Source organism: Balaenoptera borealis (assembly GCF_965194805.1).
Source record: "Balaenoptera borealis genome assembly, chromosome: 13".
Classification (NCBI taxonomy): Eukaryota; Metazoa; Chordata; class Mammalia; order Artiodactyla; family Balaenopteridae; genus Balaenoptera; species Balaenoptera borealis.
Genome location: NC_138870.1, coordinates 15,536,726 through 15,555,787, shown reverse-complemented (window position 1 = coordinate 15,555,787; position 19,062 = coordinate 15,536,726). Strand labels below are relative to the sequence as shown.

The 19,062-nt window shown below is 34.1% G+C and overlaps 2 protein-coding genes across 6 annotated transcripts in view; one reads left to right on the top strand and one right to left on the bottom strand.

The window, feature by feature from the left end:
• Positions 1 to 18,217, bottom strand: part of PIK3C2G (phosphatidylinositol-4-phosphate 3-kinase catalytic subunit type 2 gamma) — a 406,235-nt gene extending 388,018 nt beyond the window's left edge. For both annotated transcript variants that reach the window (XM_082351876.1, XM_082351875.1), the window contains exon 1: positions 846 to 18,217. The gene's annotated coding sequence lies outside the window, so the exon portion shown is untranslated. The remainder of the gene's footprint in view (positions 1 to 845) is intronic.
• The window catches only part of RERGL (RERG like), a 167,857-nt gene that overhangs the window by 19,693 nt on the left and 129,102 nt on the right, over positions 1 to 19,062 (top strand). The window lies entirely within an intron of this gene.

The following is a 19,062-nucleotide window of genomic DNA, read 5'->3' as shown; positions in this document are numbered from 1 at the left end:
ATGACGTAGATGATGTTATTTATAAGGTAGGCAATGTGCTCTTGAACCTCTCTCTGTCTGTTACTGGATATACAATATTGCAATTAGATAATTAGATAATTCATTTTAAAAGTTTAATGGTATCACATGTATATTTTGATTATTATTTTTTTAAAGTGGGGCCTATCATTTCTATCTTCAAACTGAAGTATCAGAAATGTAATTGTTTGCCAGATAAGAATGTAAGGGGACAGTTGGGTCCCATACCCTGTTAATATTGGTCTTCATGAGCTGCCAGTACAGAGATAGGCAGACAGAACAGGGCAGGAGCCCAGTATGGAGTAACAGAACAGAAAGAAAGCAGCTGCTTCCTCAGCAGGAACTCTTGTCAGTTTGGAGCCCATTTGTTAAGAATATACACCCTTCATTTAATAAGAATTTCTTTCTGGAGTCATCGGCAGCACACAGTGTATAGACTACAGGCAGTGGCTCAAGACATTGAAGAAAATGTGCACGAAGAAAAAATCTCCCAGCAGACATGACTAATTGGCCCAAGACTCGGACAGACATGAAAGTGAGCAGTTAAGAGATGTTATAAAGGAAATGATCTCAATGCAGTCTGTGGGGTCAGTCGGAGAGAGAGAGGGAAGGAGAGAGGAAGAGAATGCATAATCAAGGTGCAGTCAGTTCTTCAGGAAAGATCTATCTTCTGGAAAATATATACAGACCTACTGAGAATTGAAACTCATCTACCATTTAAGTTTTACAGTACAATTAAAGAGCTACTTCACTTCAGCAATACATTTGAATTCAAATATTCTCCTATGTATTCAGTTAAGTGTAGAAAGTTTGTTTCAGTCTCTTACCTGAAGCATACGTCTTCCTGAAGCGAAGCATGATCTCATTTCTTTCCAAGAGTGAAATATGCTTATACAAGCTACAACACTCCTATTTTAAAGGAGCATTATGCTTCCACTGAAAGCTTTTATTCCTGTTTGGCAGGTTGGACATGTTTAGGAATCTATTTTCATCAAACCTTGGAGGGTTATGTGGATAAAAGGAGTTTACATAATGAATACAGGATTTAAGCCAAAAACCTAACAATGAATTAGCTTCTCTGTGCTAAACAGATTTTGTGCCAGAAGACACTGAACATCAATATGCAAACAAAAATATGTATTTGAAAAAAACTGTGTAGGGTGAACATATCTCCCCTCAGAGTACTTTTGCTCATGTTATCATACCTTTGAATGTGGGAGTGGATGGGGACAGGGGGACCAGTGGTTTCAGTTCAAAGAAGCAGAGTTGAGCCCTTGAAAATGCTACTCTAGCCCTTCTGTGAGTTTAACTGCTAAGTTATTTTCTTTACTTAATTAGGATTTAATATGTTCATTTTTTTTTCTAGTTTAGGAAAATGTCAATTTTTTTTGGTTCAAGCTCAGAATCCATAGTAAATTTCAACTTAAAAATAATTTTTAGGGGACTTCCCTGGTGGTCCAGTGGTTGGGACTTTGCCTTCTGGTGCAGGAGGTGTGGGTTCAATCCCTGGTCAGGGAGCTAGGATCCCACATGCCTCATGACCAAAAAGCCAAAACCTAAAACAGAAGCAATATTGTAACAAATTCAATAAAGACTTTAAAAATGGTCCACATCAAAAAAAATCTTAAAAAAATAATTTTTATTATCTAAACATATTTGAAAGAAACAGAAATAAAAAGGAATATTTACAAGGTTAGCAAGAAAGCAGATGTGGATAGTTTGCTGTTGTTTTGGTATGTTGCTGTTGAAAATGAACAATGTGTGGAGATTTGGGGGCAACACGTAAAATTATCTAGTTGGATCCAGGAACTAGGTTCAGCCAGAAGCGTGTTTGCTTCACTGGGGAAAGTTTTAGGAACCAAAAATATATCAGGTAACTTTTTTGTTACTAAGATGAATGATAGGATCCTCATCCTTTTTTCTTTTTTCCTTCCTTTTAATTTTATATTAGTGTTTTTTTTTTTTAAGATTGATATCTTGAATTGAAGGATAGACAACAGAAAATTAAAAATTACATTCACTTTCAGAGCTGCTTAGGAAAAGCTATTTATAACATGAAAGTCACAAAATTGTACATTTCCCCTTGCAATCCTTTCCTTATAGTGCAACACAGGTGTGAGAGGTCAAGACAGAGTGGAAGCTTAAGTAGAAATGGACAGTGGTGATACATGGAAATGTTTGCACCTTTATATTTTAATAATAGCCTAGATTGTAATTCTTAACTTTGGAACTCTGGAGAGGTAGAGGGGCTTAAAAATCACTTTACATGTAGTGATTTTTTTCAATACATTTATGCTAAACATTTAGTCTCTCTTTAAATTAATTCCTAAACTACACCACTAATTTTTAAGAAAATAAAACCTTGAAAAATCGGAAATTTTTGTGCCTACAAATCTCTTATGGTAGACTCATGTGCATTTTGGAGGAGAAGCTAAGATAGCTAGACTGTTTGAAAAGTGACAATCTAATCTTGGAAAAACTGAAAGATTAGTGTTAACACAGCTTGATAGTCATTATTTATTAACAAGAAAGGGTACCAAAATGTTCCTTGTACTTTGATTTCTTTGAAAATATGCCCTTCAATACCATCTATGTCCTTACTTAATATGTATGCATACCTATTTTAGTAGATCTTTTAATTAAAAATAAAATCAGATGGACAACTATGCCATTTCTACAATTTATTTTTCCATGACTTTGTTCTATGCCTACTACTTAAACAAGTAAAGCCTTCTCTTCTACATAGTAGTCTACTCATTTTCTAGACAAACATTTAAGACAAAGTGATCAGCCTTCAAAACTGAAATTGCACATATTTCAGGAAAAAAAGACAATCTTTACAGTGTCAGTTTATTTCATTTTCTCTGTGTTGTGTTAACATTACTTTAGGTTATTTTGTTTATGCATTTTGTTTTGAGGCAAAGTTTAAAAAATGTTAGAAACAAGAGTTTTAAGTGGCTTGGTGAATAGCCTCCTAAAACTTTCCTGCTTGTTGGATTAAGAAATCAATGTCCAAGTACATATAACTGATTAAATTTATTGTTTCCCCCCCACTCTATAGTAAAGATAATTTATTTGTTTGAAATGACTTAATTTTCAGAACACTCATTCCAAGATAAGTTCTGTAAGTGTCCTTGCTGGTCAGTCTGCAGTCTTGCCTCAGACCTGAGAAAGAATCTTCAACAGTGACCTTACCAGCAGGATAAAATTTAACAGTCATCTTGAAAATTGACTACAAAGAGTTATGATCCAGAACCTTGAGACTAGCTACATGTGTGTTTTATATATGCTCAGCGTTTTCCTTACCCCTCATTATCTTCCTAATATTATTTGTATAAACCGTTTTGAAAGTAGGACCTCACTTATTAAGTCAAGAATTCTTAAAAAGTATCTAGTGGGTGCTTAGCAGTGCTTGGTGCTGGGTATAGTGTGATGAACAAGACTGGCAAGGTCCCTGCTATCATGGAGGGTATAGAACAACTTTCTACCCCTCACTTTGTTTCCTAGTAGAGTGACCTGAATCTAGCTAGCACCTCTTTGAAAAACAAATAAAGGCAGTTGCAGATATGATAAAGTTATTTGCATATTCCTATTTCAAATATTAGGAAACTGACAAATAAAGGGAAATGTCGATTAAGTTTTTTTGAAATTAAATGCTAGCTGCATTGCTACTATATTAAAAGTAAATTCCGTATCTTTCATTCACTTTAGCTTGGGAGAAGGGAAAAAGTGAATTAATAGAACATGAAGTCTTTATAAAGATAGAACTTTCAGACCTTTAAAAATAGTATTTGTTTAAAGTCTAGTATAAAGGAGTGAGAAATTGATATTGATATGTCCAAACCTTACACAAGCTGAGTTTCTTGACATTTTTTTGGAGAAATTAATCCAATTATTTTATTTTAAAGGATGATTCAGTTACTAAAGGATAGACACAGATGAAAGGTTCATTTAGAGTATTCAGTTGGAATAAAATAACATTTTAACAATATCTGCGCTGCTGGAGTGCCTGTTGTTGATTAATAGCACTGGTGGTGCCGTGGATTGATTCATTAAACACCATTCCAACCTTCTTCTTCATGTGTGTGTCTGACTGAAGTTTCTGAAAAGCTTAAAGTGATACTTCCCATGTGCCTTTGCAGCCAAGAGTCAGGAAGAGAATTAGGTTCTACCAAAAAAATGTATTTGCACAGATTTTAGAAGGTGGAAGCAAAGAATATTGGCATTGCTTTGGATTTTTTTTTTTTTTCTACTAGCAAAATCTTGGTTTCTAAAGCAATACTCCAGTGTACATTATCCACTTCCCTCCATGTTGAGAGGCAGCTGTTGCAAAAGTAGTGATGACAGCTAGTTCCCAGCTTTCTGATTATGGAATTGCTTTTAAAGTGGAATGTTGCTTTTAAAGTGGAATGTTTGTACTCAGTTGTTCCAGTGGTGGCCTCAATCCCTGGATGTGTCAGTTCTGTAGTGTTATGTTCCAGTCCAGAGCCCACAACTTTGGCTCTTCCTGCTATTAATTTTGAAAGTACTTTATTCTCTGTATTAAATCTTTCTTCCCTGCTTTAAATATTTAGATTTGTTTTTGAATAACACAATAGTGTGTCAGACTGTGAGTTGTTGCCCAATATCTGGTCACCTCTTTCTAATAGTAGAGTTTCAACTGGTCACATATACAATTAAAGACTGCCTTTCTCAGCCTCCCTTATTGAAAGGTACGACCATGTGTCTGTTTTTTAGATAATAGAATTTAAACAGATATTGTATTTGGTACTTCTGGTTTTTGTCCTTAAAATGACAGATCATACAATACTCTGATACTTTCTAGTTGCTATGAGATGGCAAAAGTTGAATACCTTCCCTGAATCTAGGGACAGAAGTCACATGTTGAAAGTGTACAGTGTTCTGCCAGTAATGAACCACCTACCTTTGAATTACTTTATGAGACACACATTTCTATCCTGTTTAAAATGCTGGATTTTAGACTCTCTCTTGCTTTTAAAAAATAACATCTTATTCTTAAATAAAACGTAATTCAGTTACTAGAAGTGGAATTCTACCAAAATAAAAAAAAATGAGGCATTGGTCTAAGAGTTGGGTAGTGGGTGGCAAGAATACCAATATTGCAGGCTGTAAAGCCAGTGATCCTTCTTATGTCATGATAAAACATTTGGTAAAACTGTCACTTCTAATCCTTAAAAAGGTAGACTACTTGACAAAAGAACATGTAACCTCTGTGAATTGTTTGAAAATCTCAGAACGTTAAAAAAACACAGAATGTTTATATATGTTGGCTCTTTCTTGTCGTGCAAAGTTCTGTGACAAGATGTACTTGGGCTGGTTATAAGACGTGATTTTAAAGAAGCAGCTTTACTAGTAAATAACCTCTGGTGTCCTCAAGTGCCTACATTAAAACATCTCTGTTAATTGGGGTCCATTCTAGTTTCAAAGGTTAGATTAAGGGTGATGCTTTCTTAACTCAGATAATATTTTCAGAGAACATCAAAGTAGACACTACTAAATTGAGGGAAAGCAAAAATGTTCTGAACAAAGAAACCGGAAAATATAAGAGGATAGTCTGTAAGCATAGGAACATTCTCTAGATTAGCTCTCTGGTTATGGTTATGTGCCTGTGGATCTGACTGTCAGTAGAACAAAAGCATACTGAGTTTTTTAGGGATTGTATTGATCTGCAAAAACCAATGCATGTTTGACCTTTAAAGCAAATCCAGAAGCCTCCCAACTGACCTTGCAGAATATAGCCCAGAAATCTGTACAGTCTCCAAGGAGAGAATAGAGTGCAATTCTCTCTTAAAGAGATAATTATAAGGTATTCAGACACTTTCAAGAGAGAAAGGGACATATATTTAGAACAAATAATTCATTCATTCAATATTGATATTACACCAGGACAATGCATATAAATCAGAACTGTCACAAGCAAACCAGTCCTTATGGTAATAGAAATAATGGACAAAGAAAAACATCCCAAAGTAAAGAAAACAGGAACTATAAATTACAAGGGACAAAGAAATTTCTTCCAGATAATATAATCAGGACCTAGTCAAGGAAATTATTTCACTGCCAGAGCAGGGAATGTTTAAAATTCATATCTGGTAGGATTTGATCATTGCTTTGAAAAATGACAGCTGTTATTTTCCTATTCCATTTTTTTGGAAGGCAGCTGTGCTCACCACTATACCTCCAACACTGTACTGTTCCATTTTTTTTTTTTTTTTCCAATGGGACTGCATAATATTGGGTGTATGTGTGTGTAGAGGGGGTAGGTAAGTGGGAAGAAGTGCACGCCTGGATTTTTGGTGGCAGGTTGCAAGTTATGTCCCAGTGTCTTTTTCCGCTCCCATAGTAAATGGCCAGCCAGTCAAAGGCCACATTTCCCAGCCTCCCTTTCAATGAGATGTGGAGAAGTTACTGGTTCTATTCAATGAAATGTGAAATATGTGATTCTTCCAGTTGTGCCCATAAAAGGATGGTGTGTGGACCTTCCTGTCTGCCCCTCCTTCTTAAAACACACACACACACACCTGGGAGATGACGATGGATAGAGTAGCCACCTTGGAAATGGATACCTGCTCCTGACAATGGTAAAGCTGAATTGCTGGTTCTCATTCTTACCTTAGTTATAAAGAAGAGAGAGAAAACACAAGAGAGAACATTCTATCTTGTTTATACTGCTGTATTTTGAGTCTTTGTTATAGAGTTTAAGTTAATACTACATTAACTACCATAGTATACATAGATTGAAATGATTATTTTCCCTAAAATTTTACTTAATGTTACTTAGAAAAATCGAATCAGAGATTCACACTATTTCTAGGTGCATGTTTAAAATAAAAATTGCACAAAGTACTCATATTCCACAAATTGAGAATAAAAATTTAATTATTCTCGAATTATTATTTCCAGAGAATATTTACAATGAAGAATTCATCCATTGAATATTGATGCCGATAATCATTAAGTTCATTCTAATAAACATTTTATCACAGGTTCACACATTATACTACTACAACTTTTCACGTGGCTTGGTATAAAGCTGAGAAATATGGTCCATACATGGACTACTTGAAATGTCATTTTATAAAGTCTAATTTCCATTCTGGAAAAAACAAAATAAAACAATAACAACTGAAAAACTATCTTAGCTTGTTGAGTGTATGTAAAGTTAATGTTCAGAGTATGTATAGAGTGCACAAAAAGAAATAGTGGATTGACTTTAAAAGGAATTCAGACTTTTATTTCCCCTCAGCATAATATGATGAGAAGATTCCTCTACATTAAAAAATAAATAAAAACAAAACCAAAACATGTATTCCGTCTCTATTCCCAAATTTGTCAATTAAAGTAAATTGCTCATTTTCTTAAATCCAAGACCAAAGGGCTTAATATGCACTCTTTTTCTGTTGCTCGGGTTTGCCTCTCTGAAGCAGCCTGAGAAAATTCCGCCTTACGGCTAATAGGGCTGCCAGGGTGAGAGCAGAGCTCAAGGATGAAGCCTGAGGAGGGGAGTCCAGAAGACAAAATTTGGCTAAACTGTTCTTTTGAAAGCAAAGGAAATTAGTTGAAGTTGTCAGACTGGTTTTAGCTAATTTTTTTTTACTAATTGTTATATTTTACTGTATGGTAGCTGATTAGAATTTGAAGCATAAGGGTTAGTGATCATCAAACTGGAATTACATTGTGGGCATTTGGGAAATACATGGATACTTTTAGGGCTTCGAGGATATCGTTGTGCTACAACTACAGAGGACAGTGGCCATGGACATCAGGGTGGCTAGTTTCCTTTATGAGTCTATATTTATTTACCTTTTTGTCATCCAAACCCTTCTTGATATCTTCTCTTGTTCTTCTGAAATTGCATTGCTCTCATATCATCAACTTTTGAGGAATTTACTACTTCCTGCCTTGTATTATAATGTGTATATATGTATATTTACTCTCCTATATTATACAGTCTCTGTCTTATTCACATCCTCTTGTTTTTGAACATATTAAGCACCAATACATTTATTTTAAGAATTCATTGTCAGTAGATCTTGATCCTGCTTCTGGGTCTTTTTGTATTTCCATACTTTTATTGTATTATTTCTACTAACTATGTGCATTCATAAAAAAGGTGTTTTTTCAGTTACTGACATTTATTCCTTTATTCATTTTGTTACCTTCTGAAACCAGAATTAATACAGCAATGCAGGAAATTCCTTTTCCATCCCATAACAATTTTTAGCACAACTTTAAAAATTGCCCTCTCTTTTTCTCTATTACCTTGTTTAACATTATCTTTTTTGAGACATAATTTACATGCAGTGAAATGTATAGATCTTAATTGCACAGTTTGATGAGTTTTGAAGAACAGGTAGGTCTGTTTAACCCAAAGCCCTGTCAAGATATAGGACATTTTCATCATCGCAGGGAAAGTTATGTCACGGCCCTTCCAAAACAATTCCCACCTCTCCTCCCCGACACAATTACAGTCCCAAATTCTATCACAATAGATTAGTTCCACCTTTATAGATCTTCTGGATTATGCCATAAGACTGTGAAGAGTCTTTAATTTTGCTCTGGCAGCCGAGGGACTTTACTGGTGTCTCAACTTGATCATTTTGGGCTTTATTACAGTAGGGGGATAGACTAGCTCTGCTCCTAAGTTCTGGCAATTCTGGAGTTTCAACTGAATTCCTGGCGTGTTCAACAATGCCTCTCCCCTCTGGCTAACGAGATCTATAATGTATCCTAGCACTGCCGGGCCCAGTCTCTGTTGGGTTTATGGCTCTACAGTAGCAGTGTACTAGGTCTGTGGGTCTCTTCTCTATGCACATACAGCTTAGAATTTACACAAAGACTCAAGGACACTTCCTCAGATTTGTAAAGTTCTCTGTCCAGCTGCCTTCTCTCTGGTACCCTTTTCCTGAAAATAACAGCTACGTTGGTGGCCCAGAACTCCAGTCTTTATTTCTTCTACTCAGGGAGGTTACTGTTCTGTGTTTGGCTCCACTTCTTAAATTGGAAAGTGATCCCCAACAAAAGCTAGGATGAATGTAGACCTCATTTTTTGTATTTCCTTTCTCTCAATGATCATAGCCCTGGGTTCTCTGTATTCCAGTTTTGTCCGGTTTCAGAGTTATTTGCAGCAGCAGAATTGTAATGCTGGTGAACATTACTCTATCATAGCCAGAAGTGAAAGTCCCATATCAGGTTAATTTTTACTTTTTTTTTTTTTTTTTGGAGGGACATTTTGTCTTGATTGATTTGCCTCTTTTTAAAGATAGAGTAAAAATAATGCATTTCATATCAATATTCTATAGTTGTTTGGGGAGCAAATAAAATACTTCTTGAAAAAGACAGCTCTCTCCATACATGATATAACTAAAGAGTATTTAAAATCTTAACTCTTAGTGTAACTCTTTAATATAATTAATGTCATAACTTTATGAACATAACACACTGTATGTTAAATTGACTTAAGTAAAGAAGGAGAATGCAATTCTGAAAAATAATATAATTTAGGGAATAAAATACACTCATCAATTTCTCTCAAACTTTTCCATTAAAGTACCTTATTGACAAAGGGAGTCTGTACTGGTCTATAGCAAGTATAAAATTTATTTAAGATGTTACATTTTATCTTAAAATTGTATTATGCAGTGTATAATTATGTTAAACTTCATGAAAATATAATGTTCCCTCCTCACTTCAATCTTGGAGCAAAATTAAGAAATTTGTACTGTACTAGTTCTATAGCTTCAGTTGTAGCCTGTACATAAGTAGTTGTACTCTGCCTAGAGAACTGTTGTAATGTGTGCTCATATTTGTCTGAAAACTGGAAACACTGATTTGAATCTGAATATTTGATATACTTAATTCCAAATGTTAATATTTGAAAGAGTTTTGTTTCATAGCTTTTTAACTGAATGTTTCTTACATCCATTTTTCTGGGAACAACCCTATTTTAAGGTAAATTCTAGTTTATCATATTCAGAGATGGATTATCTTTACAAATGGGTGTGATGTGTATACTTCTATAATTCATTGTGATACTAGTTGCTTTACTAAATACATTTTACATGATGCATTTCAAATATGCTTTCTAGTAAGCCTGTAATATGGTCACATACAGTTATATTACTGATGCATTTGTGGCTTGTATAACATAACAACTGGCAAACAACAATACTCAAAGAGACAAATAGTTCTCAGGATATAAATGATTATGATTAAAACTTCCAATTCTTTCGGAAAACTATTAGCCGACAGTTTAAATGAACTTTGGCACTCTAAACATAATTTTCCTTTGACCATTGAATAAATTCTTATTGCTGATAGAAATAAATAAAAGTGCTGGAAATATTCATAATCTCAGGCAAGATCACAAATGTTCCCAAATTGTCTCTGCATAGAAAATGGATCAATTTACTGTATTTATTTAATTTAATGTAGTCAAACTTCATTACCTCTGTGATGCTACATACATTCTCACCAGGAGAAGATTTCTAAAATCTCTCTTTAGAAAACTCAAGAATTAACAGAAATCTCCTTCCCTGAAGAAACTTTTTTTATGTCTCTTCTAATTTTTTACTCTTTTTCAGCTTCTCCATATGCTTATTACAGGTCAAGGATTTTATAATTTCAGGTATATTTTAAATAATCACTGGGAAATCAAAAATTTCCATAATTAATTATATAGTTTTGCATATATTTTTCATATAATATAATTGTGTGGCATCAAATATTATTCAAATACATTTATAAGTGAATATTATTAAAAGTGAAAACAGAAGCTGGTATACTCTTATGTAAAACTGGCCTAGTTTCCTATGTCCCTTTATATCTTTGTCTATTTTTTTTCCAGGTTTATTGAGATATGATTGACATACAGCACTGTATAAGTCTAAGGTACACAGCATAATGATTTGATTTACATTCATCATGAAATGATTATCACAAGTTCAGTGAACATCTATCATTGCATGTAGATACAAATTTAAAGAAATAGAAAAAAATTTTTTTTCTTGTGATGAGAACTCTTAGGATTCACTGTCCTAACAACTTTGACATATAACGTACAGCAGTGTTAATTATATTAATCGTGTTGTACATTACATCCCCAGCACTCACCTATCTTATAACTGGGAATTTGTACCTTTGGACCACCTTCATTCAACTCCCCCTTCCACCACCCCTTGTCTCCGGTAACCACAAATCTGATCTCTTTTTCTATGAGTTTGTTTTGTTTTTGAAGTATAATTGACCTACAACACTATGTTAGTTCCTGTTACACAACATGGTAATTCGAAATTTCTATACATATCAAAATGATCACCGCAGTAAGTCTAGTTACGATCTGTCACCATACAAAGGTATTTCATAGTTATTGACTATATTCTCCACATTGTACATTTCATACCTGTGACTCATATATTTTGCAATTGAAAGTTTGTACCTCTTAATCTTTCTCACCTATTTCTTTCCTCCTCCAACTCCCCTCCCCTCTGGCAACCACCTCTTTGTTCTCTGTATTTATATAGCTCTTTCTGTTTTGTTAGGTTCGTTCATTCATTTTGTTTTAATGCTTCAATATCTAAACTGTTGCGTTGCTAGTTTTCCCAGACAATAAGTTAGGTCATGGACATAGAAAAATACTTGTAGTTTTAAATGCTATCAAAGAAAGGACAGCAGGACATTTTTTTTTTTTTTTTTTTTTTGGTTTGAATAGCCACTCTGTGTTTCCAGAATTTCGGATAACTTAAATGTTAATTGAATGCACCTCTGCTTTGTTTGAAATGGAAGCAAACCCGTTTCCAACTGTTCTAGAACGCCACCTTCTGGAAATGAAATGCTTCTTTAAATGTCAAGAAGCAGTTCATTGTGATTGTGTTAGAATTAGGACTTGGTACTGAGAAAACTCATGCGTCATCAGGAACATATGTTCCTTTCAACCAAATATTCCCCACCTCCAGCCCAGGGGAAAGACACTGATGTGTGACAATTGCAGAATAAGTGAAAGTTTTTGACTGCTTGTATTAGGAATAAAATTCTATTTTATTTACTTTTTTCCCTTGTTAGAACCAAAAACAAAGTTGTTCTGCTTCTGTAATATGTTGCATTTTTACATGTAGTAATAGGACATAGAAATAAGTAACACCATTGTTAACACCATTAAGAATGAGCTAAGCTTTAGTGGTTCCAGTTAATAAATATGTTCTAAAGGCTAGTTAATGAATATGCATTTTGTTTGCCATAAGACACAAGACAGTCAGCCTTTTTCTGACTAATTCTAACTTTTAAGTAGCTAGAGTTCATATTTAAGTGCAGGGCATCCCACATTTGCCACCTCCAAAAAATGATATTTTCACTGTGATAGTATTAAAACTTTTAAAAGAAACTATTGGTATTTCTCTATTGGAAACTTATTGGGGTAGAGGTATATATAAACAGATTTTTTTTAATGGAAGTTTTATTTCTGAAATTTCAACTTTGTAAAATATGTTTCTGAGGTTTCACTCTTTAAATAAAAAATCTGCTGAAGATTTAAAAATTCCTAGTTCCTGTCTTAATTTCTAATTCTGGCCACTTGAAGACTATGTAGATATATGCTAGTCAGATCATCTTAATGGTTTCATACAAACATTGGCTAAATCTGGAAGAGCAAATTTATCATACATGAGTAACCACTCATGCCCACAGCAGATTTTACTAACTAAACTCAGCCCTATTTTTCACAAATCCAGGAAACAGTATATACAATGCTTTGCTCCAGACGGTTACCCTCAGTAGAATACAGTTATTTATGAGATGAAACTTACTGATTATTGAGGCCCTAGAGGAACCACAAGAAGGATGAAAAGTAAAATACTTGCAGTTGGGATGGGAAAAAAAGATGAGCAAGAGAAATACCAATTTTAAGGAAAAGGTGGAAAGACAGTTGCTTTAATGATATAATTTGAGTAGGCAAATAGTGCTAATAGTCTTAAACTATCTTCAATTAAATTTCACCACTATATATTCATTCTTTTGAAAGTAGTTCTTATTCAATAGGAGTGACTATTGAAAAGTCAAAACCATAATACCATACCAGTCATTAACAATTTTACTATATTCTTAAAAACATCAGTCATCACAGGAACATCTGTTCTTGCGAGGAGGAGAAGATAGAGAGGCAGACCAAATGTTTGAGTACATGTGCAGTCCAGGAGAGCAAAAGCCAAAACAAGAGAAAATAGTAGATTGATTATTTTGTCTAGGATGAAGTCCAACAACCTTCAAACCTATTAGGTGCTAGATACTGGTTATGGTGCTTAAGACACAGAGAATATGTGCTAGAGTCATAAAGTGCCCTATAGAGTCAGAGAGATTGACATAAAAGAAGATGGTTGGAACTATTTCATTGAATTCATTATTATTCCTGCAAGTGGTACAGGAGGAAAAAGTTGAGGAGAACTTGCAAATAAAACAAAATTCCCTTGAGAAATAAATTTAAGACCAACATAATGAGTCAGAGAAGGGATAAATCATATCAAAGAGATTAATAACAAGGGCAAGTGCTGCCCCAAAGTATTGTCTTTTATATAATGTATGACCTTGATATATACAAAGAACATGATGATCTTAAGAGGGGTTGTACAGTAATAGAAACATACAGAAAGCAGCTGTGGAATCAAAGTTGGGGGAACCTATCCAGATATTGCCCATGTTAATCAGTAAAGCTAGTTTTGGTTGCAGTTTGGTTTAGAAGTGCGGGGCGGGGGGGGAGGAAAGAGAGAATTTACAAGTTTATATAACTTAAAAATTAAGAGGTACAGTTGACTTCAGACACTGCTTGATGTAAGAATTCAATACTATAATCAGAACTTGGTCTTTCTTTTTTCCTGTCTCACGTTTGCTTTCCTCTGTGTCTGCCTTATTTTCAGGTGCCCTTGGTAGCTGTCAGGTACCACCTCCATAGCTCACAATCCAGGAAGTTAATTTCTGCTTCCCGCCAGTTCTCACAAATTGAATTCTCACTGATTCTGATTGTCCTGGCTCCCCCCCCCCATAGATGTTGGGCATGCCACAAAAGAGATGTCCACGCATCTTGTGAGAAGAAACCGGAACCTTTTCAGTATTACAATTCCGTAGTCTGAACCTGGGTTTCCTGGAACACTAATTCCAGGAAAGCAAATTCTAATTTGTTTAGAATTTCTAGAATTTGTTGAGTACACATTATGTTTTACACAGCATATCATTTTTCTTTATCAGCCCATTGTGATATGATTTGGGAAGTTCAGGAATAGACAGTCTCCAACATAAAAATAAATGATTCTCATCATCTTAGTCTATTGCCGTTAAATATTCAAACTATAACATTCCTCTTTTTCTGCTTCAGATTCTGCCAAGCAAACAATTGATTATAATCATAATTTGAGTTTCTATATAGGTCAGCCTGTGGGGGGAGTATGTCCTAGTTTTGACCATCAGAGAATTCCAATCTGCATGGTAGTCATATTCCTAATGATAAATTACTAAATTGGACTCCGCTTTATACATCAATGATGTGATGGAATGCTGCAACTATTTTATGATATAATACTGAAATGTAAGTAAATCTTTCACTGTGAAGTAGGATTCTTCTCAGTGATTAATTATATTACACCAACATCAAAAAGTATAAAGTGCAGATGTTAACTTTGAATTAAAATGAGAATTCATTGGAAATAAGTGATAGTAAAATATAAAGAATAAAGCACTGTGCTTGTTAAGTAATAAATACTCCCAAACTTGAACTATATATTATAGAATATGCCTTTTTTCTTCTTCCATAAGCTTTTCCCTATTTTTTTTGGCTCACAGCACCTCCTTAATTGAGTACCTTAAAATACATATGCCCAATTAATGTCTTATAGTACTATTCAGTTCTTGTGTTTTATCTCTTGGTATTCACAAAAATTCTTGAAAAAGTCTGGGCATATGAAAATACATTCCCTTTATAAAAAATTGAGAGCCAGAAGGAATGTAGCACTTCTATGACAGCACATGGAAAAACTATAAATCTGGAAATCTCACCCAAATCTTTGACTTCAAAACAAATCTTTTATTATAATCTACCTTGCTAAATTTTAAAATATATTTTGCTTTCTTCCTTCCCAGACACCATCAATATTATGTATTATCTATACTACACACTTACATGTTTTGAATTTAACTCCATTTCTCATACATCATTTCTGAATTGTTTTTTAAATTAATGTTTGTTGTTAAAAAGCTATATAAATGTCCTGAGGACAAGACTATGTCTTCTTAGCTATTCTCCACAGCTCTAAGCAACTTGATGGCATTAGAGGTGCTTAAGATGTACCTCATCCAATAATGATTGGGAATCCTAGTACTCTTTTGGCTTGGTTAACACTTTAATTATGGTACGGATGAACCTAGTGGCAGGGCAGGAATAAAGACGTAGACATAGAGAATGGATTTGAGGACACGGGTGGGGAGGGGGAAGCTGGGGCGAAGTGAGAGTAGCAGAGACATATATACACTACCGAATGTAAAATAGTTAGCTAGTGGGAAGGAACAGCATAGCACAGGGAGATCACCTTGGTGCTTTGCGATGACCTAGAGGGGTGGGAAAGGGAGAGTGGGAGGGAGGGTCAAGAGAGAGGGGATATGGGGACATATGTATGCATATGGCTGATTCACTTTGGTGAAACAGAAACTAACACAGTATCGTGAAGCAATTATACCCCAATAAAGATCTATAAAAAATTTTTTTAAATCACTTTTAGAATGATAATGTAAGATATCAGAGAAAATTACCAGATTCATGGGTCTTCTGGATTAAGGTAGTTCTCAGAGACCCAGAAATTAGGTATGACAAAAGCTCAGAATTCCACCAGAAGTAATGTAAAATTCATGCCTACCAAGTGCTCTGTTTTATTATACTCTTTTAGCAATCCACTAAGAACCTCCAGAATCCCAATGTGTTATACTGCCTAACTATTAGAATCTATGTCTCCTTCTACAAAGGGTTTGACCAGAGCTGATTATACTGGAATTATCTTAGGTTTTATATTCTTTTATTTTCTTTTTAGGTTCTGTTATTAACTTCTGATTATCTTGTTATCTCTATTGGCAGTTAGTTTTCTACTTTATTATATATTATGGAATTTGGGGAAAATGGCCTTTTCTTCCAGACATTTTCTTTGGCAGATAAAGTTATTTTGCTTGATTCCATATCTTTAATTTACCAAGATCACTGTGGCAGCCAATATTCCTCTATCGCTATTTTTACACTAAACTCTTGTATTAGAGGTCTGTGTCTCATAGTTATTAGCACACAGTACCTTGAAATATAATTCAGTTTGTTCTCTCCTACTGAACATCAGATCTTCAAAGCAGGGATTCAGTCATAATTTTCTCAATATTTCTTTTATCTGTAGTAATATCTAACAATAAAAATACTCAGAATATTACATTAATGAGCTTGTGAGAATGCTCTGTAAATATTGTTACAACGAGAGATTCAGGGTGAAGCCCAGTGTCGCATTTAGATTTTCCGAATTTGAAATTCTATTTAAAAATGCAAGAACTGTAGGAAAAGAATGTACACATTAAAAATGAAAGCTAGTTTCATAAACTAGAAGATAAAAATAATCCAAAGTGATAGCTCTGTAATAAGGACTTTATTATCTTGCCACTGGTTTCTTAAGGGTTCAGCACTCTCACTGCTGTTCTTCAACTGCACACTCTGTTTGTGACTAAAATGTCTAGAGTGATCTATCTGTGTTTTTAAAGTTTCTATTTTACCTCTTTTCTTTGAATTTGAATTGTTCTTTGGACCAAGTGGAAATCAAATACTGACCTTGACCATATCATTTAACCTTTCTGGGTTTTATAGTCCCATCTCTAAAAGAAGAGTTTTGAACCAAAATCCTCAACAATTAAATGATTAAACAAAGTATTCTTGCTATATTTCGTTTTATCTTTACCCAGAAAAACTATCCCTGAAATTTAAATAAATGTACATTGTAGAAAACTTTGCTTATGGGAATTCTAATGCCATTTATGAATTAATAATTTTTATAATTATTTAGGCATTTCTATGAATATATAAATATAGATAATATTTCATAACACAATGTACATCAGTATTACTTACCTTATCATTTCTTCTTTATTTTAATTTTATTTCTCTCGTCATTTTATTTCTCTCTCAAGGCAATCAGGGTGAGCTCAGAAGCTCATTTCATGTTTAATGATTCACTACACATTATGAAAGGAGTTTTGTTCACCCTTGATTTTATCTTATCAGTTGCTACACAAATAAAATTACATGTTCCCATGCTTTGTTTGAGCACCTTGAATGATTGGCATGACCAGTATCAAAATCATTTTCTCCAATCTCTTCCGTTAACTGTTACTGTTGACACATTTAATTTATACAATTGAACATTAACAGTAACAATCTAGCTGTTTAATGCTCCCTCTTTCACTAACTCCCAAGGCCTGGACAGGGGGATCAAGGCTTGAAAGGACTTTTATAAACTTTTTTAAGAAATTTTATTATTTTTCTGTCACCCATATAAAATCTAAAAGTTCCATTGATAATTTAGTGGAGTTGGAATTAAAAGTGTGCTATAGCTTTGTAATTATATTTCTTCCCTATAAAGAAATTACTAGATTCATTTGTCTCTTGAAGAATTGAGTTCAGTCTAATGGAGCAATTCTCAGAACTTTTTTGTCTCAAGAATATTTTATCCTCCTAAAGATAAGAACCACTGAATAACTTTTGTTCATATAGCTTATGTATATTAAAACATCATATTAGAAATTATAATTGAGAAATATTTAAAATATATATATTAATTAATTTTTTCTTTGAATTTATTTTTCCCAGCTTGATTGAGATATAACTGACATATAACTTTGGGCAAGTTTAAGGTGGGCGACAAGTTGATTTAATACACATACACTGCAAAATGATAACCACCTAGTATTAGCTAACACCTGCATCATGTCACTTAATTGCTAGTTCTTTTTTGTGGTTAGAACATTTAAGATTTAATCTCTTAGCTACTTTCAAGTATATAATACAGTATTATTAACTATCATGACTGTGCTGTATATTAGATTTCTAGAACATATTTATCTTATAACCAGAAGTATGTACCATATGACCAATATCTCCCATTCCCCTGCCCCCCCCCACCCCCCCCCCAGAACCTAGTAACCACCACTCTACTCTCTGTTTCTATGAGTTGAGCTTTTTTAGATTCCACATACAAGTGATATCATACAGTATTTGTCTTCCTCTGTCTGACTTGCTTCACTTAGCATAATGCCCTCAAGACTCATCTATATTGCACAAATGACTCGATGTCCTTACTCACAGCTGAATAATATTCCAGTGTGTGTGTGTGTATCTTGCCTATTGTGAATAATGCTGCAGTAAAGAGGAGAGTGCATGCGTCTCTTTGAGATTTTTTTTTTCATTTCCTTTGGATATATACCCAGAAGTGGGATGTGCTGGATCATATGGTAATTCTATTTTTAATTTTTTGAGGAACTTCCATACGGTTTTCTATAGTGGTTGCACCAACTTACATTCTCAACAACAGTACACAAGGATTTCCTTTCCTCCACATCCTAGCCAGCACTTCTTATCTCTTGTCTTTTTAATAATAACCATTCTAACAGGTGTGAGGTAATATCTCATTGTAGTTTTGATTTGCATTTCCCTGATATTTAGTAATGTTGTGCATCTTTTCATGTACCTGTTGGCCATTTGTATGTCTTCTTTGGAAAAATATCTGTTTAGTTCCTCTGTCAATTTTTTAATCAGATTGTTTGGTTTTTGTGCTATTAATTGTGTGAATTTTTAATGTGTTTTGGATGTTAAACCCTTATCAGATATACAACTTGCAAATATTTTCTCCCATTTGGTATGCTGTCTTTTTATTTTGTTGATTGTTTCCTTTGCTGTGCAGAAACGTTTTAGTTTGATATAGTCCCACTTGTTTATTTTTGCTTGTGTTGCCTTTGCTTTGGTGTCAG